This window comes from Corvus kubaryi, unplaced genomic scaffold (genome assembly GCF_017639235.1).
Source record: "Corvus kubaryi isolate FWS band 111438036 unplaced genomic scaffold, C.kubaryi_AGA036_p1.0 37328, whole genome shotgun sequence".
In the NCBI taxonomy this organism is placed as follows: Eukaryota; Metazoa; Chordata; class Aves; order Passeriformes; family Corvidae; genus Corvus; species Corvus kubaryi.
Window position 1 is genome coordinate 9227 of NW_024581106.1, and position 23043 is coordinate 32269.

The 23043-nt window shown below is 36.2% G+C and overlaps 1 long non-coding RNA gene across 1 annotated transcript; it reads right to left on the bottom strand.

Moving 5' to 3' along the window:
• Window positions 1–310: 310 nt before the first annotated feature.
• Window positions 311–8816, bottom strand: LOC121665433. Its single transcript, XR_006016355.1, has 2 exons — window positions 8650–8816; window positions 311–2302 (listed from the first exon to the last, which is right to left on the bottom strand). It is a non-coding gene; the product is annotated as an uncharacterized LOC121665433 (long non-coding RNA).
• Between the last annotated feature and the right edge of the window lie 14227 nt (window positions 8817–23043).

Sequence of the window (23043 nt, forward strand, 5' to 3'; positions counted from 1 at the left end):
TACCCAGGAGGCTCAGACTGTTTCCCTGTTTACAAAGCCATTCCTAGTGCTGTGTGACATTACACCGTGATCCAGGTTTATATCATGCACTGTGAAGAAATTCTAGACAACCGCACAATACAATACCTCCCTTTACCCACTCTCCCTCTGCACTTTCAATCCAGGATCAAGGCCCTAATTTCAGCAAGAACAATTCTGTACTATATGAATTCTAGGAAAAACAGTTCTACATATTAGCCAATGAGGTTCTTGTTTCTCCTATAAAGTAGGAGAACATCAGGAAATGATCTCTAAGATAGGCAAACATGTATTACAAGGATCACAACATTATTGTTTTATTGTTTGCACAATGGTAAGTTGCTCATATGAACAAACAGTACACATTTAGAATTAGTTTCACAAATTAATGCATTATAAGAGTCCAGTGGTTTAACATATTAACTATTAAAAAAGCAGTAATAAAGGAATACAAACATTAGAGTTTTGACTGCAGCCCAATAAAAGTTTAAAAACAGATTGAAATCAAAATAAACAGTAAGCTTTATTTTTCTGTGACATTAAAAAAACACATATTCCTTCCTCAGAGACTGCTCACAAAGATGCAAAAACATACAAGTACAAAAGTGAAGAATTCTGTACTCAGTTTCCCTTAATTGTATCAGATTAAGTGACATACCAAACATTTGTCAAAGAGCAATCACTGCTGAATGCAGACACTTCCAAAACATACAAAATAAGTAGGTGTGTAACTACTTATTTAGTAACTAAATAAGGTAGTAACACTTTAACAATAGAAAGCAAATGAGAAAACCTCTACATAAAATCAACTTGGCTCCAAAGTTTCATGCTCACACATCAACCTGGTATCATTATTTGCAAAGAATCGATCTATTAGTTCCTTCTTAAGATATTTTCCCAGATATTCTTTGTGCAGACCAAACTGGAGATGCAGAATAACAAGCTATGATGTTGCAATATGTGAGATTCATAAACTACTGCTGCAATAGCTCTAACCTTCAAATTACATCATTTTTCTCCTCTGTTCTTGAGCAGCAAGCTACTGTACTACACCTTGTTTGAAAGCAGATGCCCAACTGCTTTTAAGGCAGTGCTGATGAGAAGCTCATGAATCAACTTGGGTTTGTAACACCTAATTCAGGTTTTCATTAGGACAGCACATCCTCTCTCCCTCAACTGCAGGGAAAAGCTTATCCAGCCTGACAACTCCTGCTTGCACACAGACCTTGTGGCATCCTGAGCTTTCAGCTGAAATCCTGCAGTGCCCTACTCTTCAGCTCAGGAGAAAAAAGAACAGTTTGGGAATACTATCTATGAAATGTCTGTGTTGAAATCTCAGATTCTTCAGAGTTGGCAGCTAAATGGGTCAAGAAAAAGGTTAAGAAAAACCAAAACAAGAACAAAACAGCTGCTAACTGCTATCTGCGAAACTCTATGAAATAGTAAACATTGTATTTCAGCTGGTTTTAAACAACAAAACACAGAAGCAATGATGACATAGCCTGGGACCCACTATTTGAAATTCCTAGGAACATCAAGCTATGGGACCACAGGGCAACATGGAGAAACAGAACACACAAAGAAAAGGAGATCTGTCTATGGGGTAAGGTATGCACATCTGTGTTTTATACATATATATCTACACATACATACACACAGACGTGCACTGTACTGTATATATTTACATTCACATACACAAAAACACCCTGAAGTAGATTTAAAAGCCATATCCAGGAGCAGAAGATATGAACTCTAGTATTTGTACTAGAATATATATTATCTGTACAAAAAAACCAAATATGCATATATTCATATGGTATAAAGTTTATTAACAAAAAATATTCTGCTACTAACGTTAGGTTAAATAGATGATTTTACAAGAATCTTTAATAATAATGCAGTATGGAACATTTCTAAAACTAGGGTCCAAAATAAAAATACATAAACAGGTTTCTATTCACAAGAAAATAGCTGTTCATTATGATTTCACTAGGGAAAAGTAGCAACATTGTTATAAATCTCCTGGGATGCAATTTAATTAATGCATCAATCTAGAAAAATAGACTTTTCAGATGAACAAAGTTGATGCACTTCCCCCTCCCTAAAAGGGGGGCCTATCTTTTCCCTTGCTTGTTTCCAGCTGGAGATTTCTTCAGCTGAAGAAGTCGCCCTCCTGTCCCAAAGCCTGCAGATGCAGGATTAGACACCCTGAATGTCAGGCCAGCTGATGCTGTGATGCCAGGACTGCTGAAGTTAAACCCAGATGTAGTCGAGCTCCCAAAGCCTTATGGGGGAGGGAAAAATATTTTAAAACATAAGTTATATCAGGATTGTAAATTTGTTCTCCTTGACGTTTTGAACACCAGCCACTTTATTACCAGCAGTTGTAACACTTTATACCAACATGGATCAACAATGGTAAATCACTCTGCTAGAGTACTTGGACTTGCCATGACAACTTGGATGTTGCAGCACTGACACAGACTACCTCAGTGAGTGCAAACAATTATATCCTAAATCACAAGTCTATTATAGCATTATCCATACAAGAGTAGCACACAGAAGTCTCACTGAAATTGTACAACAGAAGAACCATAATTCCTCAAGTTCTCAGCATAAACATGCAATGCACTCCTAAGGTGGGAGGGAAGGCAGAAGATACAGGTGGACCATGGACCACTCACTTCACTCACAGCAGAGAAATGGCAAAGCTGGAGTTGGACTGCTCAGCCTTCTTCCTACTGACTTGGCTACCTCTGCCTGCCTTTGTAACATACGTGGCACAGACAACACCTTAAATGTGCGGCAGAAAAGGTTAAAAATCCTTGCCAAATTGCTTGTATTTAAAAACACCCTTTATGACAGACCAAAAAACAGCACTAGAAACAAAGCTTTGGAAAAACTGAACGACTAGCTGAGCAAATTGTGCTATTTTAACTCCTCCACCCTTTTCTATTAAGGTAAACAAACTGAACATTTGATTCAGCTATGAAACAACATCAGTTTAAGAAAGTCTTTCTACAGTTTCCAGGAACAGTAACACTAACTCATTTCACTTTCTTTTACAAATTTATATCAGTTATGCACAACCAACTTGGATAATAATTGCAACTATTAGAGAATGCTAGAAATTTCTCAAAGATTACTTAATAAGAAGCAGAACTTCATAACTTCACTTTTTGTTGTCTCAAGAGACCACAAAATAATAAGTATGACATGAGCCAAGTTCAGATTTTAACAAAGAGCTTCATACAAGGTGTTCCTGAAAACCTGCAAACAATTAAGATAACAAGAAAAATAGGACTGGTTCACAATCAAGAGAGAGTATATTCTCAATATGCATTACTTTATATTGCTTCATTAGTTCTCTAACAGACAGCTAAAGCAATTCTTTGGTCACATCAGTATCTTCAACTCAATGCCTAAAATATTTTTGGAGTACAGAAAGAAAAACCCAACTGGTTGTCTCATCGGAATCCTAAAGTAGCTCTCTCAAGCCTGATGTCTTCTATTCTCTCATTTGCTGCTGACACTCTGCATTAAGAACTACCTCAAAACATAACATGAAACTTTTTCCTGCAATGTCTGGACTTGGGTTACACACATCATATTGTCAAAAAAATTCATCATTAACATTCCAGTAACTCACAGTCCTCTGGCACGGGCATGGAACTCATTGTCAGTGTAATGGTTGTGCATATCTAGAGTGCGACTGATGATAGTGACTGATAGTGTTCATTTGGGTCTTGTCTAAATTTTGTGGGTTAATTTGTCTCTCATCCTAGGATGTAAGGGGTGAAACACATGCAGGTGTTCTTCCATTTCCCTGATAACTCTGAGTCCCAGCTAAGATGTATCAGGGAGTCTCATGAATGAAAAAAAGTTATCTTTTTACTTCAGGTATGTGAGATAACAGGCAAGCATTGCTTCCCATAGAAAACATCATGAATGCCATTCATAATAAAGCTGCATGTGACGTATCATGTCAGGAGCTCAGCAGGCAAGAGTACAGTGCTCATAAATTACCTCCACCTTGCTGCTTCTAGATGCAGGGATTATTTTCAAGCATGCAGAGAAGGCAGCCTATGCTTTATTTGAGTAATATTACAGTAAGAGATGCATAAACTATGTGATAGAAGACTGAGAATAGTTAATTTAGATACAGCTTGGAAAGCAATAGCTGTTAGAAGTGACATTAAGGGCAGCCATAAAAGTACAGAAAGGCAGACGTGAAATTAATCTAAATGGTTTTCTCCAGTCATGGCAGCATAACAAGGCCAAGGTACCAAGTTTTGTTAGAAGTAAACCAAACCCTAAAGCTGAGCACTGAAATGAAAAATCTTCAAGATAAAAAACTTGAACAAGGTATACATTGAGTCTGATTCCTGCTGCAAGAAAAATAATCAGTCACAGAATGGCTCAGTTTAGAGGGAAGACTCACAAAGTCTCGAACCATAGGTACAATGTGATCAACAATGTGCTTGCTGAAATTAGTATTATTTATGTGCGAACAGTGATTTTCAGGAAGTAAATGACAACCTGCCCTTCAAGGACACAGCCTTCACATCTCCCTGAAGGGTGTTATGATCACACTTTATTCACTGGGCTTGTGCGTCTCTGCTTCCGTCAGCCCTTTAGCTCAGTAAGCCAAAGATGAGTACGCAACTCCCCTTAACAGTATTTTTTTGGTAGATTTAATACTACAGGGAGAAAAAGCAGTTCATCACATGGCAACCTATTCCTGCTTTCATCTTGCATACCACAATGGGTGCTCTAGATCAAAACGTATTTCAAGAACAGCTTTGACTGATTTATTAGCCTCTCTAAATAAAAGTTGCTCATGGATTATATTAAGGTCTGTTTTTCAGCAGTATGAGTGCATCCAGCCATGATCCCACTTGGTTATCTCTTATCTCATTTACTGAGGCTGCAATTCTTCAGTAAAAATAAGTCTCCAACAAGAATTTTCAACTCAAATCTTCAAGGTATATTTAGCATGTTTTCACAAAAATTGCATTTATACACTCCCCCTCCTCTTAACGTTTTATTAAATTGTTAAGGAAATTCAATGGTGATTTTTCCCTTTTCCTGTTACTTTAAGAGTCTTAATGCCCTTTACAATAGCCCACTCACATTTGCCTTTTTGGTTGCTGTTAAATGAATAAGAGTAGGAATTAAATGGGACTTGTTTTGGAGTCAGCTTTCCACAATGTCTCTGTGTGTTTCAGAGGGAAGCGTGAGACACTGTTCCATCTCACAACTGTGTGCACTAAAGGAACTGCCCGAAGACTGAAGCTGCTCTGCTTTTCATCTACTGATAAACGCAATGACCATTCCTGGACCAACCCAAATTTGCTATTACAAGATGCTCAAGGACTATCAGAGGACTCAGAATTTTCTCCTCACACAGACAACCTGAAACTGAGAAAAGCAGTAATAGCACTAGAAACATTTTCACATCTTTTAAGGCAATTAAATCTAACTCATAAAAATTAAACACTTGACAGAACCAATTTGGGGATCTTTAATTTTAATTCTAAGATAAGATCAAACCAATGGAAAACCTGTGGAGGAGACCTGGGGCAGCCTAAGCAGCCTGGAACAGTGTGTGTTGGAACACACACTTAACTAGTGCTCCCATACACATTAGTCTGGGAAAATACTTAAGTGCTCATATCTAAACCCAAGCAGTAGCAGTGAATTGCAGAGCCCAGATTCAGAAACAAGATGCAACCATTACACAGTAATATAAACCAGTATATGCTTTCAGAATCCTGTAAATGGTATTGTTCCAGTTTGGGCAAATTTAGAAATATATCCTCTGAGAGAAGGCACAACCACCCCTCCCCCACCAGGTTCGGGAAAAAATAAATTTTCCTTGAAGGAAAGTGAAGAAGATAAAACTATTTATTTAACAAACACATGGGAAGGAGAATAATGTTAGATGGAAAAATCTTTCACTGTAGAGGAAAAAAACCTGGGAAAGTGTTCGAGTCCTCCCTTTGGTCTCCTCGGAGCTGGGGCTTGGGCTGGGGCCAGGCCCTCTGTGCCCGGTGGAAAGTCGTCCCGATGTGCTCTGATGTTACAGCAATCAAGCAGTCCAGTAGAAAAGGGAGAAAAAAAAAATCCGAAATTCCAGAGAAGGAAATCCAAAGTCCAACTCTCAGTCTCTCTCCGGAGAACAAGAAACTGAAAAAAACTGGCCAAAAACTGACTGGAAAGCAGCAAGCCGGGTGCTTCCTCCCTCACCTGCCCCAGCTGGGGAAAAAAAAAAAAACCCTGCTATCTTTTTGTAACCTTGAACGAGCTGCAAACTGCTTTGAGAAAGTTTTGCTCAGTTTTTTCCTTCCCCCTTTCAGGCTCAGTTTAGAGGCATAGAAAGGCACAAAAATTAATTTCTGGGCATAGGCGGCGATATGGGATACACATCATAAGGTCACCCCAAGACAGGTATCTAAGAAAGAGGACACAATAGATTAAAAAAAAAATATATATATAACCTGGCTAGCCTCAGGTATCATTCAAACCCATTTATACACCCTTGATGCCATGAAGATTTTTTGCCTTTTCTTTTATACCCCTGTTATACCTTTTTACAACTTCTGTATTCTTAGTGCTTTCCCCCTACATTCTTGGACTTGTTTGTCATGCTGAGAGACTAAACATTTTAGAAGCTTCATAGATAGATCAGTGTGCCCCAGACCCCAAGGTCCTCTCCAGAACACATTTTGTAAACTAAGATAGAACCATCCAAGGGAAGGCTCCTTGGGGAGGGGGGCTCACCTGAGCCTCTCATTGGGGAATCTTTGATAGATATGCTAATTAGTAAAACCTATAATGTTATACCAGATCTTTTGGGGGGGCATTTTGCAGGGTGTATTTCAGTGCATTTGACCTGGACGTGTGCACCTAAGGATCCTTAAAATAAATACCAAGGTAAAATCCCTTTTTCCCTTCTAACCGTGTATGACTCTTGATTTTAAGACCAGGAAAAGGCATCACCCTCAATAAAATTAAAGATCATATGCAATCCAGATACTATGTGACATAATGTTTTGGATATAAAAGATAAAAGTTAGTGTGCTTCTGGGCTACCAAATTTTTAATAGTGGTTTCTTTTCTATAATCCCAGTCTAGATAAGGATTTCATGACCACTTGGTTTTCTAATCACAAAATGACAGAAATTACATTTAATCTGTTTTTATTCCTGGTTACCACTTTCTGTAGCTGAGACTCTTGAGATAATTGAAAATCTTCATTTTATTGGGTGCAACCCCCTCACTTGCAAAAGAGAGACTGACAGCAGTGGCTTCATGACAAAGCCTGGTTTGAGGGAAATGATATTTAAATTGCCTCTGCACACCACCACCATAGGTAAGACAGACTTGCTATTTACTTTGGCTTGATACTTCCGTAGTGATGGGCAACTAAGCCATACAAGTAGTTTTCTAATTCTATTTAATATGTTGAAACTAAATTTTTAGCTTTGTGATTCAGCAGCTTGAAACACTGCAATGTTATTTATATATAATAGCTAATTTTATATAGGCTTAGGGACAATAAACTACAAGATAAAACTTTAAGCAGTGTAAGTCTTCCAGTTGTTTCTCTTATTAAGAACTAAGTAAAAGAAGGTTAGTGCTTGGACACCAGATACTGTAAAGAGAGTTCCATCAAGAACCTTACTAGGCTGTTAACATTCATGAGCTATTTCCACCATGTAATACAAAGCTTAAAGTACTTTACAGGTCTGACAACTCATCACTAACCAAGGAGAATCCAGAACAAAAATCATAGTGCTTCCTAGTAAATACCAGCAAAATTCTGTTTTCTTTTAATAGCAGTTGAATAAACATTTTTCTTGAGACATGATCCTCCTTCAATGTGCCACTGAAAAAAGATTGTAAGACAGACTATAGAAAATATTTGATTAGTAATAGCTTAGTAAGCTATTATTCCTATTTAAAAGGTAAATGGAGATGCCAGCTATATTTCAGACATCTGAGTTAAGGAGCAATAGCATCCATATTTTAATTTTATCATCCCCAACAAAATGAAACAAAAAAAAGACTAAATGAACACTGTGTATTTCAATTGCCACAGAAATGTTTTCAAAGTAGTTATTATAATGAATTATGAATGTATACAGAGATACAATGCATATAACTTACTATTCAAATAGAGTAAGCATTTATATGTTTTTAAGGAAACCTCTGAGCTTCTAGAAAATAATTTTAACTTTATTTGTAAATACAGTAAGTCAAATTACTAGTATATTTGTCACTAATTTATATATGAATTTCAATTAGTAACTGATGCCAATGCATTCAAGTGACAACTGTTTTCCTGTGTATGAGACTGCATCTGATCTCTTGCTTCCACTCCTAATTAGACAGACGCCATGAAATGGGAAACATTGATACTTGGTACTGTCTACATAGGAGACCTTCAACAAAACCCAAAAACTTATCTGAAAATGTGTATCTAGCAAGTAAATAGTTATGTTAATAATGATAGACACATGCAACTTTAAGCACATTATCAGTTTCTTGGTGTGAGCACAGCAGTTTAATTATAAGACTTGCTTTAAGAGAAACTTGATTTTTTGAATTCAAAAGAAACAAACCAACCTGCCCTTAGACTTCCTGATGGTTTACTTGTAGTTCCAAACCCAAATAATGATGCTCCTGTGGCACTACTTCCAAAGGCAGAGCTACTTCCAAATCCTAGTAGAATAATAGTAAAGACATACAACAAAAAAATTACAGACACAGCAATTAAAGACACATAGGTTTTAGCTGAGTATTCTAAACCCAAACATAATTCTAAGCATTATTTAGTAAACAAATATTCCTAAGATAATTGCCTGAAGAGTGTTTTATTCTTGACACAGCGTTGTGTTAAAAAAACAGTGCAAACTGGAAAGCATTGAGAAAAATACTACCTTCAAAATCCAAAACATTTATCAAACAGAAAAAACTAGACTACTGCTCACAAAGACAATATCCAACTGCAAGAGACTTAAAGGGATAAGAATACAGAAAAAAGGACTGAAGGAAGGGAAAGACAAGTGACATAGCTCTGTAATAGGGAATACTAAGTCTCTTCTCCCTGATTTTTTTCTGTGTTTTATCCAAATGTTGTTGAAAGAAAATATATAAGGAATAAGTAAAATCCCTAAAGGCTTAATAGAAGAGTCAGCTTTTACTTACATTTCTCTTTTCCACAGAACTTTTTCTTCTGTTGCGTATGTTAAATGCTATTCTGCCCCTGAGAGCCTTAAGAGCTTGAGAGACAAATTAAAATCAAGTTGATTACAAGGTATAGACTCCAGACTTTCTTACGGTTTATTTGGAATGCATTTCTTTTTGTATTGTCATAATACAGGATTTATTATCTTATGGTATCAGCATATCTTGCATCAAAAGGAAAACCTCTTCCTTTAACTATAAGCTGCTACTTTAAATTTTCCTTTTTGTTTATATTCACACTCCAAAACACCTTTATTGCATCATTCAGTTAAACACCAAGTCTGAAGTCTCATCTCCCACCATTTTGTTAGAAGCATTTGCTCTGACAGCAACAACAGGCTACAGGGTGTTTTATGGAAAGATATTATCTTGCCTTAGAGATTTTTCAAACTAATATGGACAAAAGCAGGCTTGATCTGACTGGAAAGCTGTGCAACTTTATTTCCTGGCTCAGACATTCACACTGCCTTGACTAATAGTAACAGTTGAAAGAGCTAACCAAAACCTCTAAGGAACTTATATCTAAAATAAGATTCGAAGTATAGGAGAGTAAGGATGAGAGTCAGCTGCCTGAGCTTAGTTATCTGGAGTAGCTTTAGGCACTAATGGGGAAGTCTTTTAGATTTCAAGTTGCTGGTCAGAAAGATATGAGTGTCCTCTAAGTCTTCTCTCATACCTGTGAGCTATGGGTGAATATTTTGCATACCTAAAGGATCTCAGATGACATTGGGTGCCTATTGTAGGCAAATAAATAATGTCCAAAAACATGATTGATGGCAATACAGTGGTAGAGAACAAGAAAATTGAGTACGTACCTTTCCAACGTACTGCAATTCTAACTTCAGTTTTTTTCAAAATCCTTCTTATCCTTATGGGAGATTTCAGCTTCCCAGATATCAACAGTATATGCGTTTGGAATTATGTGCAGACTAATTGTTACTGAACCTAGCACATCAAACAGTAGGATATTTGTGTACATATGGTATTGCTTGATGTAAGACTTGCACACTCTCAGAATATTTGTAGTAATTGCAGAGGCCAAGAGCAACCCACCAAAAGTTTTAAAAATGCAGTTCAGTAATATGTAGAAGTGTGATCCTCACAAGAAACTCATTAAGTGAATCATAAAGTAAAGCCAAAATATCCTATGCCCCACTGAGTCACCGTACATAAATATGTTGTTTCAATACAGCAGAGACTGGTTTCTGTTCACAGAAACAGTTAACATTTACTTTTGATAAAGCTTCATTGTCCTGGCATTTCTAAAACCCCACCTCTGAAGACTTCTCACCATCTTCACTTGGATGTCTCTTGTCCAGAGGAGAAGAAATATCTTTTTCCCCACCATCCCAAGTTTTCACATGCAGAACCAGCAAATGCAGTTTCCTTCTCTAAAACTCAGAATGCACCTCAAAAAGACATCTAGTTTAAACCCCTTATAGAAAGAGTTATAAACACATATAGTCAAAGAAAACTTTTTAGGACCTTTTCTAGTCAAATTCTGAGTGTGTCGAAAGGATGGATATACCACATTATCTGCAGGAAATGCAGCATGGTTTTTGATTGCTGTTAAAGTGACGCCTCTGATTTTTTCTTTTACTGAGAATTTTCCATGTTCCAACCTGCATCTGTTGCCTTTCATTCTTCTGCTGTGAGATTCTGAGAATAGTTTAACTCTCTCTTCTTCACACTGTTTCCTTAGGGATTTGAAGACAATAATAAGATTCCCCTTTCAGCTTTCCCTTGGTAAGGTTGAACACACCAAATTTCTTCATCTTCTTACATTTCATGTGCTCCAGCTCCTGATATTGGTGGACTCCTCTTGTACTCCCTCCAGTGTGCTAATGTCTTTCCTGGAATGGGTAGCCCAAAGGCAGAATCAGCAGTCCAATGCAATCTCACAAGTACTAGAAGGGAATAATGCATCCTTTGACCTACTGGGCTCATTCTTGATAATTCTTCCCATGGTATATCTGGTCTTCTTTACTGGAAGGGCACATTCCTGACTCTTTCAATTTATTGTTGAGCCTGGGCCTTTTTCAGAAATGTGGCTTTCCAGCCAGTCAGTCTCCATCCTGCACTGTCACAGGGGTTCCTTTCTTCCCTAGTGCAGGACTTTGCATTTACATTTGGTGATCTTCGGAACCTTTCTACTGGCTCATTTATTCAGGTTGTTCAGGTCACCCTGGGTGTGGAACCTATACTCCAAGAGTGTCTGCAGCTTCCCTCAGCCTGGTACCTTTAGCAAGCTCATTGAGAGAGCAGGATAGATCTTTAAAAAGTTGCTGAATGGTACTTATCCAGTCATTGAACCCTAAGAGGCATCACTAGTAGTTGTGAGCCAGTTACTCAGTTGATCTGAATTCATTTTGCCACCTGCTTTACTATCCACTTCTGTCCTACACCCAGCCCATACCGTCTTGGATCACAGAGAATACCACTTAAAACTGAATTGTTTTTGCAAGCAGGCAGCCTGAATACTCTGACATCCACAACCAAAAATAATTAATCACAAAATACCGTATCTTGTTCCTGTAAGTCTTGAAACAACCTAGCAAGTGACAAGAGTTTCAGTATACTATTGCACTGAATTTTTCTGTCTAAAGTGAAGACAGTATATTTCACAAATGATGGATTAATACACTGGCAGACAGGTGGAGAAAGGTATTTTCTACAGCTAAGCTACCTGTCTTAACAATGGCATTCAACACAAAAAGCTGTGTATATAAAGGACTGTCAATTGGATCACATGAGGCTATTGCAGGATATTATTGCAGCGAGTGGTTTTTTTTTGTGGGTGCATTTAATATAAAGGTTTTATAATTTTCTCTGAAGGACTAATAAAGCTTCAAATATTTTCTCTTTGATAAAATAATTATATAACTTCATGCTGTTGATACTGGAACCTTCATATAAAATTCAGTTTTCTTCATAGTGAGTTGGTTGTTTTATTATTTTGAAATAAAGAGGAACACTGAGATTAATTCCTTAATTTGGAATGCTACATGAAAATCACTTTCTATAGTCAATGCTGTGTTTCTTCCCACTCCATTTTTTGTACTTCCAGTTTTCTCTTTTCTTCTATATTTTCCTTCATTACGAAATATTTAAGGTGGATTTTCAGATTGGAGTTATGTGTCTCCTATCTTTCTAATTTTTAAAAGTATTGATATTGCTTGAACTATAGGTCATTATTTACTTTGTTCTTTTCAAACAATATTAATTTGTTGCATCATTTTGTCACTAACTCCAAAGTTCTGATACTAATGAGAACATTATAAATATTATAAACACCTCTTTCCCAAGCAAGACATTACCACATTATAATATTGCCTTACAAAACCTGCAGTGGAGAAGAAGATGATTCTAAATATCTCCATGCCAACAAGTTACTAGCAGAATTCACATCAGCTTTCTGAATTTTGGGTTAAACAGAGAAGCTGTTAAGCCCATATTTATCTGATTACATTCTGAATTAATAAGGCAGAATAGATTTTGATCCCTGTGATTAGTTTTATTCATATGAACTTAATGAAGTGCGCTCTGATCTGCTGACCTTCTTCAAAATTCTAACCAATTTCAAGCTGCGTTTATAAATTCAGGAGAGGTATTAGTGAGATTTGGACATTTTCTTAAAGAGAGTCAGGCTCCAGATACTCTGATAGTGTAAAATAAATTTAAAAAAGAAAGAAACAGCCAAACAAACAAAGCCCTAAATTAAAAAAAAAAAAAAATACAACATTTTCCTACAAACTTTTAATATTATGATGGCATTTCATGCCTCCTTTTCTGGCCACCATCAACAGTTCTGTTAAAAAATACTATACATATTTATCATTCTTGTGTTCTCTTTGATATATTGTCTATGTCAACCTTCATGCTGGCGGAGAAACAAAGGTAATATTTTACTGTATTAATCAAGAAAATGGACAGAGCTTTCCATAGCCTACCAATCACTTAAAAAAGGAAAACAAAACAAAACAAACAAACCCCAAAATAAACAAACAAAAATATTAGATTACAGGCTCTCAAATATTTTACACTTGCAATTAATAAATCACAGCTTTCAGTAAAAGTCTATTGTGTACTCTGTGGCACTTGATTAGCAGAGCTTTTTTGCTTTTTGGTTTGTTTTTTTTTTAAGGAATGCTCTGTTTAACTTTAATGAGAAGGTGATAAATAAAAGAATAAAGAAAAACAAATGATGCACAAATGTTAGAATGGAGAAGTTGTCAGTAAAATACATTTATTTCTCAAAGAGTTAGAGCAAATGTTTCTTCTACAGCCAAGGCATGCACAGAACACTGTGACTTATGCGAATGTCCTTGGCAAAAGGACAACATTATCTGCCTGTATAGGAGATTTATTTTAAGCTGATGATGCCAGAAGTAACCGGACCCCAATGAAACAACACCACGATGAACAATCCATACATATTTGTGTTTACCCCAGAGTAAAAAGCAATTGCAGTTTGATCAACTGATTGCAGTCCTCACCTGGGAAATCTGAAATCACCACCTGTTGTTTTCTTTTGATGCCAGTATGACACACTTCAGCTGATTTCAGCAGAATATAAAACAGCTTTGTAGCCCAGGGAGGGGTTGGGGGAAGATTATTCACTTGTACATCTGCATTAGAACTGTGGCAGCAGCTGAGTTTTTAAAGGAAGCATCGAACAGCAAAGGCAGGTACTCAGAAACTCTGTAGAGATTCTTAATGTTGAAAAAGTACTAGAAGAATTCTTATCCTGTCACCATCTCTAATTACATTTATATATATATATCTATATATATATATCTATGTGTGTGTGTGTTTCAATAGACCTTTTCTCCAAGGTGATTCTTTTCTATCTTGTACCCCACATCAATCTCTGTAGCTATAACTGAATAGAAAAAATAACTTCTATTCCATTTGATATGTTGGTATTTTTTTAACCTTACAGAATGTTATTTAAGTGTTATTGTGTGAAAATACAATGAACCACCACACGTGGCAAGACATTTTAGGATTATAATTTTTTATTTGTTTTGCATATTTGCTCTACTGAATGAGAAGCAGAAAACTAGCAGATTTTTCTTTCATGGAGAAAGGACTGTTAAATAATCAAACATCACGAATCTGCTACAAAAGTACATACATTGCCCAAATAGAGCCAAATAAAGAAATATAGCATGAACTTCAATTTTATATAAACGAAGCACTTCAAATCTGCAAGATTGCACAAACTTAAATATACATTTCTAAATAAATTATTTCATTATGGAATGAAATGGAAACAAAATCCACATCATTATTCCATTTTTTCCTTTTTATTTGAAATATATATATACAGTTCCTGTTGTCAAGTGTATGTTAGGAGAATGTTTGCATTTTTAACTTTCTGAAGTGAACATGCTTGATAAGTTGTGACTTTTTGAAATAGAAAAAGAGACCAGAGAATAGAGCTGTTCAAAATGGATCCTGCAGTGCAATACAGCATTTATTTCACCATTGTGGTGCCATTTCATCTTATGACACAGACACTCTGTAGTAAAAGTCTTGGAATAAAGACAAGTGAGCTAAACCAGTCCTCCTTCGACTGCAGTCTATTAGCTATACACTCCCCTTTGTAAATAATAGGATGACACTTTAAACATTTACACAGTCAAACATTAAAATTACAGCTTCACAGTCAAGGTGACAGATGGACTGTCTGGTCACATAGCAGAGATAAGAATAAACCAATTTTTTCCAAAGCTCAGTTTAAAATAAAAACAAAATCTAAAATACAATAGCAAAAATTTAAGCCGATTACATATATAGCTTTTTATAAGCTTTACTCTGGATCTGAGGCAATCAAGTATATCTAACCACTGTAATCTAGTGGTGAATAAAGATTGATTGTAGCAAAGCAAGGTCTTTGTCAGGTTGTACTGTGTGGAATTTGCTGTATGTATGATTAATGTGCTAAAGGTCTGAGCTGAGCCTACAGGCTTCTTGCTAGCTCTTACTGCCATCTACTGATTAAACCTATCTTCTTCCTTCTTTCTTTATTTTTGGTTTGGTTTTTTTTTCCTTCTTGATTGCTTTTCTAACCTTCTCCAGAGATGTAAGTCTCAACAGTAACAGTCAAAGGTTAGAAGCAATGAGCCCTGCTACAAGTTAGCTGCCATGCTCTTAAATCCAGGACTAGATGGGAATGTACTTTTAGAAATTGATAAAACCATTTCTTGTGGGTTTGTGCAGAATAGATAGTTTCTTCTGAAACTTCAATCACGTTAAATGGAATATTATTAAAATCTATATTTCATGTTTAAAAGCAGTCTGCACACTGGGAAAATTAACACTACAGAAAAGTAACCTTTCTTGTAAGAGGAATAGATACTTAAATCACAGCTCTGTGTGCTATGATTAGAAATTGTTTCTAAATGTACAAAAGCAGTGTTGAATTAAAACCCCAAACCTGGATGATTAGTTCAAAACCAAGAAATATGGTTAGAGATTTTCAAAGTCTGTGGAGGATATAATTCCAGATATAATTACAGTGGGACAGAATACGGTATCAAAAAGTAAAGCAAGCAGCAGCTGTTTTTGAAGGTTTGATAGGGTGTCATGGGAGAAAAATGAAAAAAATCTTAAGAGCTTTGTTTTCAAGGCATATCTGCCCCTTTAGCTCCTCAGGTGGTTCACCTACAACATGTGCAAGAACTCGGCACTTCAAACCTCACAGGGTCTGCGAAACGTTTCTGAGGATATCTAACGAGCTCTTCATCAAGTCTACAAATTAAAGCCTTTTAGCTGATCATGCTGATTTCAATAGATTGGAATAATTTGAATGTTTAGATACAATAGCACTTCAAGTGATATGGACATACCAAGTGGACAAAACTGACTGTTCTTTAACACAAAACAAAGGATGTTTAAAAAAATGGGATTTTGCAGTGTGTCTTTAGGAGAGAGGGAAAAGCTCCAAACCAACCACATCAAAACACAACACCTGATATTTCCTAAGCTAAAACCTCTCATAAGAGATTTAGAATAGTGTATTAATCCCTCAGGGTTTGTGAAGGCCAGATGTGCCCACTATGGGGCTTTTCTTTTTGGCCTAGTAATATCATGCAAAGGTTACTTGAAGTGTTTTCTGCTCTTTTAGAACACTTTTTGCATAATTTTTGTATAATCATTGTGATTGACAATGCAGGGACAAAAAAAAAAAAGTCAAGATAAAACTCAGAAACTGTGATGTAGTCAGTGTATTTTTTTTAATGACACCAGTAGCATTTGACCAACTATAATTCATCCACTGCAAAGCACTCCTGCTTTGTTTCTCAACAGTTATGATCAAGTTCTCATATTAACTTTAACTCCATTAATCCTGCTGCAGTACCTTGATGAAAGAAAGTAAGAATTTAAAAAATTGGGTGTTAGAATCAAATCCAGAACTCATATCACTGAACTTCAGATGACTCCAGCAGAACCTTCTGTGTTTAAGAGTTTCTACACTAGTTAAAGTATTTCTAATTCCTAGCTCATTTTACTGAGAAATAGACCAGGGTGAACCCTGCTTGCCAGACGACCACTCGTTCTTCACTTTCTCTTGAATTTTTTTTTCCCTTTCGGTTCCAGACTTTAAGAAAGATTGATGCGAATGCTGAAAACATCTCCCTCTCAGCAACAATCCAGGAATTCTTTAAACGTCTGCTTCGGCCAAGTGCATAGTTCAGAAGAAATCAGTAAGACTGTTTACTAGTACACAAATAAATCAATGTTTAAGTTTTTTGTTTTTTTTTTTAAAGTCTTGGAATTATATCATATATTTTCTCCTTTGTAATGCACACCCATGATTCCTGGGTAATCTGGTAATAAAAAATATCCTCTTCTTCCTGTGACTTCTCTCTTATCCTCAGAATAACATTACTCTTATCACTCATTGTTTGACAAATAGTGGTAATCATTGCAGTGTATGTTCCAGAAATACATCCCAAAATCATCCTATCCTGGCATATAACTGCATCACATTTAAAAAAACTCTACATTTAAGGTAGCATTTAGAAACCTTTTAAAGTTGTCTGGTTAAAGCTGAATGTCTAGCTTCCTCACTAAAGCCCCTAGAGGAAAATGTTAAACTTTATCATATGCTTCCTTCAGCCTGGAAGATGCATTAAACATAATAATTTCTTTAAAATGCAGTAAGACTACTGATTTTTCTCTTACTGAGTTAAAATTGCTTAAATTATTTATAATGGAAATACACCATCTCACATACAGTGGCATGAACATGCTGCCCTAAAAATTATGGTCCTGCTAACTTGTTAAACTCGAAACATTTGCCTAAGTTGTAAATTACTTTAGTTTTTAAGTTTCAGTATTTAAGCACATAGGTAACAGTATTAATGAGGTGGTATTATTATTCTTGCAGGTTAAAGTCAAGTTATTTGCATTTTGTATGCTCAAGTAGTAAGATAAAATAGTCCAAAACAGATGCATGTATCTGACAGACCAAAGCAGAATACATTTTACATGTATTACTTCAACTGCATCAGAACTGGAACTTAGAAAATATTCCTTTAGGTACTATGGATGCTGGATTTATTTGCCATAATATATATATGGTGAAAACTAAAGGTGGAACACAAAGGAGAGAGTGAAAAAATGGGTAGAGGTGTCTTTAAAGTTTCCAGTCATCTGAGGGAAAATTATCCAGACTATCTCCATTATATACTGAATGCCCACCCAGCTGCTTGCTCACACCTTCTGCTAGCATGACAGCAGGAGAAAATAAGGCAAACAAGAAGGAAAAGGTCATGGATTGAGAGAAAGATGGGGAGATCCTCAATTTGTCACTGCAGGCAAATTAGACTCTACTAGGAGAATATTAATATAATATATTACTGATTAAAAGAAAAATACAATTGCTAATTTGAGTCACGGAAAAAAGAAAAAGACAAAATTCTTTCCTTTGCTCCTTTCTAATCTCAGCTTCATTCTTTCACTCCTGATTATTCTACCCTCATCTTGATCACTGCAGGGAATCAGAAATGGGGGTTGCAGTCAGTCCATAACACCTCCTCTCTGTTGCTCTTTTCTCCTCACACTTTTCCTCTCCTGCAGTGCGGGTTCTTCATTAGCTGCACTCCTTCAGGAAAAAAATATCTGCTCCATGGTGGGTTCTCATATATGCTACAGATCCTGTCAGGAAAAATTCTGCTCTAGCTCAGGCTCTCTATTGGCTGCAGTATCTCCTGTGTCATGGAGCACCTTTTCTTTCTTGGCCTCTGACCTTGGTGTTCCCTCTGCCACACCTGCAGGCTAAAGTCTTCCCATTTACACCTATACAAATAGTAAATAACTATTTAATATTACTATCTAATTTAGTAAAGATGGCAATGACACCATATCTCACTCAAATCCATGCTTTGCTCATGCTGAAACCTTTCATTCTAGCACATAAACTGTGTCATCTCTCAGAAACCTAAAAGAAAAGAAGAATTAAAATGTTTTAGGTTGCAGATCTTGTCTTTGTTGTCTAATATTCAGAGTCCTAACCATTGATTTAATTTTTTTTTTTTTCATGATCCAGAAGACAAGCTTTGCTGATTATTGAGAGGGTGATTAAGTAAGTTATTGCCCCTGACTGCCAGGCCTGTACAGTTTTCTCAAGCGATTATTTCCAGTGAAAGGATAATAAAAATATTATATGAGCCTGCACCTCAGTCCCATAAGGTCATGCTTCAGATTTGTATTTGTAGTTGATGGAGTAAATTCTACACAACACTGAAGTGAAATGTATGATGGAGAGATTGTGATTCCCACTTTGTTATCCCTGAGGTGTGGGTAATAGCGCTAAGATTTGGTCATATTCGTATAGGTCATTTTACAGTGACTATCTTGCAATAATGATTTAAAAACTAACGGACATCTGAACATTTCATACAAATAAAAGACTAGCTCATCAATTCTCTGCAGCTTTCCAGAAATATCACTATGAAAAATTGCCACAACACTCTTAAATAGTTGTCTTATTAGTACCTTGTCAACACCCAAATGCTCATATAATTTATGTCCTATAACTCCTAGATTGTTCTATTTTCCACTGGAATAGAGTTAAGTTTCTTCTTACTAACTGGTACAGTGCTGTGTTTTGGATGTATTATGAGAACAATGCCCAAATATAGAGTGTCCATTTATTACTTAGATAAAGAGTACTGTATATAGCCTAATAGCATATCTTGCAGGCCAAAATAAGGTTTGAGAATACATCTAGGCAAATCTGCAGAAACTTACTAAGCCAACTTTATCCCTCTTTGAAGAATTGGTCTCTCTATGTGGATTATGACAGGAGACTGTGATCACAATCATAAGGATAATGAGTGTGTAAAGCTGAGTAAGATGAATTTGTGGCTGTGTGACTTTGCTCAAATCTTTCAGAAAGCCTGTCACTGAACTTGGATTTGGTTTAATATCTAATATACTAATTTACTAGTAATTAAGTGAGATTTCTACAGACATAAGAGCATCACCAAAAACTGCACTTATTTTTCATGTCAGTAGGTAAGCTTTGCCTCTCCCCCTTCATACAAAAGGAAAACTTTAAAAAAAAAGTTTTAAATAAGAGCTATACTGAATGACATATACACAGAGATACACTGCTCTGTTTTGTGCTCGTTTTGCATCCTAAAGTGAGTGAAGAAAAAGGGAAAAGAAGAAGGATAAAAAAGACAGTACAGCTAAAAAATTAGACTCTTGCTTCCTGAAAGATTTGGGGTTTAAGCTGAAAATGTTAGACAAAGCTGTAGTGAAACCATCTGCTCAGTAGACTGGAAGAAGTTTGGAGTAGGGGGGCAGTGACTGAGTTAACTTTGCCACTAACAGAAAGCAACCGGGACAACTATCAACAAAAAAGTGGGGCACGACAGTATCGAGGTGTGTGGTTGCTGTTGGGGAATAAAGTAATAAAAGGGGACCAATACCAGATATCAAAGTGGGAAAACGACAGTTCTAGAAAGGACTGTGCGCTCAACTTTTGCAATGATATTGATTGAAAGCCCTGTTGGCATTCGTCATTTTCTCACAACAGGTTTCCTTTGTCAATCATTACATTTAAAGGTTTTTAATGATAAGACTTAATCAGACTAGCAACAGCAATGTTGTGAAGAGCTTCCTACTTATGGATTATATAATTATATAACAAGACAAAAATTTCATCATCCTTATGAATAAATGACACTAAGAGGTATTTCACAGGACTGTTCTAAACAAGGAATACATGACATGGTACTTCAAAAACTGAGCAGTGTTAGAGATCCTTTCTATAACGAGAAAATAGTATTAAATTAAAATTAATTAACATTATCAATTATACTCTTATTTCAATGCATGTTAGAGAAAAAAATTGTATCTAGAGAGTGCATCTGTTGTATGGGTAAATACAGAAAGCATTGCACACTCCAAAATAGTTCACAAATGGTATTAAATATTAGAAAAAAAAGTAATTTAAAATGTCCGAGTGGAAAGATTTGTCTTTGGAAAATAAAGTATGGATTAAAATACTGTTTTGCAAGAACATATCTATTTCATCAAATTCTTCTGTAATCAATTACTCAACTATTTTTCTTGATAAAAACAAACTTTATCTCTCTCTCTTTTTTATGTATTTTATTTTTTTTTTAAATATCAGACTGTCAAAATGAAGCATTTCAACAACTTTATTCCAAAAGATTCTGGTGAGTTCTGAGCAAAATATACAATACACCTTTGTGAGCAAAATCTTTCCTTCCTTCCTTCCTTCCTTCCTTCCTTCCTTCCTTCCTTCCTTCCTTCCTCCCTTCCTTCCTCCCTTCCTTCCTCCCTTCCTTCCTCCCTCCCTCCCTCCTTCCTTCCTTCCTTCCTTCCTTCCTTCCTTCCTTCCTTCCTTCCTTCCTTCCTTCCTTCCTTCCTTCCTTCCTTCCTTCCTTCCCTCCCTCTTTGTTTCTGGAAGAAACTAACAGAACATGAATAGAAAGAAAATCTTGCAAAACACACAAATGAACTCCTGACTCTCTGCGTTACCCTCCATGGTAAAGATTTATCCAAAAGGAGAACAGATGCCTTATTAAAAAACAAACAAACAAACAAACTCACCACAAAATACCAAACAAACTTAATACAAACAACTTTTGTTTGATATACTAATAGTCTGAAATATTTGTCTTCTAAACAGACAAATGACAATTACATTAGCATAAGTATCAGGCCAGGTTCATTAATTGTTCCAAGATTTCCACTTATTTTTACATAACAATATTCCTAACAAAAATTCATTTTCTATGCTGTTGAATAGAAAAATGGAAATACATACCTTTTGCGAGTTTGCAACACTATGAATGGATGGCAGGATTAACATATAGCTACATCTGTGGAATATCTTATTTCTCAGTGACATTTCAAGCAACTGAAAACATCAGGTAAGGATTTTGTGATCATTGTTTGATTGTTTGTTTTTAAACAATGGACTAGTAAACCCAAGAAGTGATGCAATTTTTCTCAAGCATAGGAATTTTCTGAAGGCAAGGTGGAGATTAACTTCCCATAGCAGAATTTTCAAGTGGCTGAGTTCCAGACCATTTATGATGAAACAACTCCAGAAGCAAAACTGTTCACATGAATAACTCATTGGAAGAGGACTATGTTCTATACTAAAATCTAAATATATATTGGTGCACCAAACATCTAGAGCAGAGGAACAAAATCAAGGTTTTCTAAATCAAATAATTACAAAAACAATTTATAAGAAAATTTGCAGGTTTTGGATTCATATTTTGCTTTACATATGTGCTGATTTTGGCTAGGGTAGGCCTAATTTTCCTCACGTGTTTGTATTTTGTTCTTATGCTGAAAAGAGTGTCAATAATATAGAGATCAATTGATTACTGCTGAGCAGTGCTTGGCACATAGATTCAAGGTCTTTTCTTCTTCTCCTATCGCCCTGTCAGTGAGAAGGATGGGAATGCACAAGAAGTTGGGAGGGGACACAGTCGGGACAGCTGACCCCAGATGACCAAAGGGATATTCCATACCATATGGCATCATGTTCATCCTATGAAGCTGAGAGGAGAAGTACGAAGGAGGGATGTTTGGAATGATAGCATTTGTTTTCCCAAGTCACCATTACACATGATGGGGCCCTGCTCTCCTGGAGATGGCTGAACACCTTGCTGCCCATGGGAAGTAGTAAATGAATTCCTTGCTTTCCTTTGCACATGTATGTGTGCATTTTGCTTTACCTATTAAGCTGTCTTTATCTCAACCCACGAGATTTCTCACTTTTATCCTTCCAGTTCTCTCCCCCATCCTGCTCAGGATGGAGGAAGGTGAGCGAGCGGCTGGGTGGTGCTTGGTTGCCAGCTGGGGTTAAAACACAATGTGAGGGAGAGAGAGCAGAATTAGTTGCATCAGAGTTCTCTCATGTCCATCCACTTTATCAGATTGAATGCAGTGTATTCTAAATTTAAATGTTCATGGTTAGAGAGGAAATACTTGAAGTAGTGGCTCATACAGAAAATACCAAGGGAAATTTTTCAATAAGAGTGTTAGCTGATACCACTATAATAAATCAACAGAACAGTTCACTCAACACTTCATTTGTTGAGATGGAGAATCAAGTAAAAACGTTTCCTCTTCCTGTCAAGGAGAATAAATATCCCATTTATTTCTTGGGCATTTCAAGAAATTCCAGACACCTGTACTGTTTAGATGCAACATTAATCATTTTACCACCTGTGTGTCTTCTCATTTACAGCATCTTCCTCCTTTCAA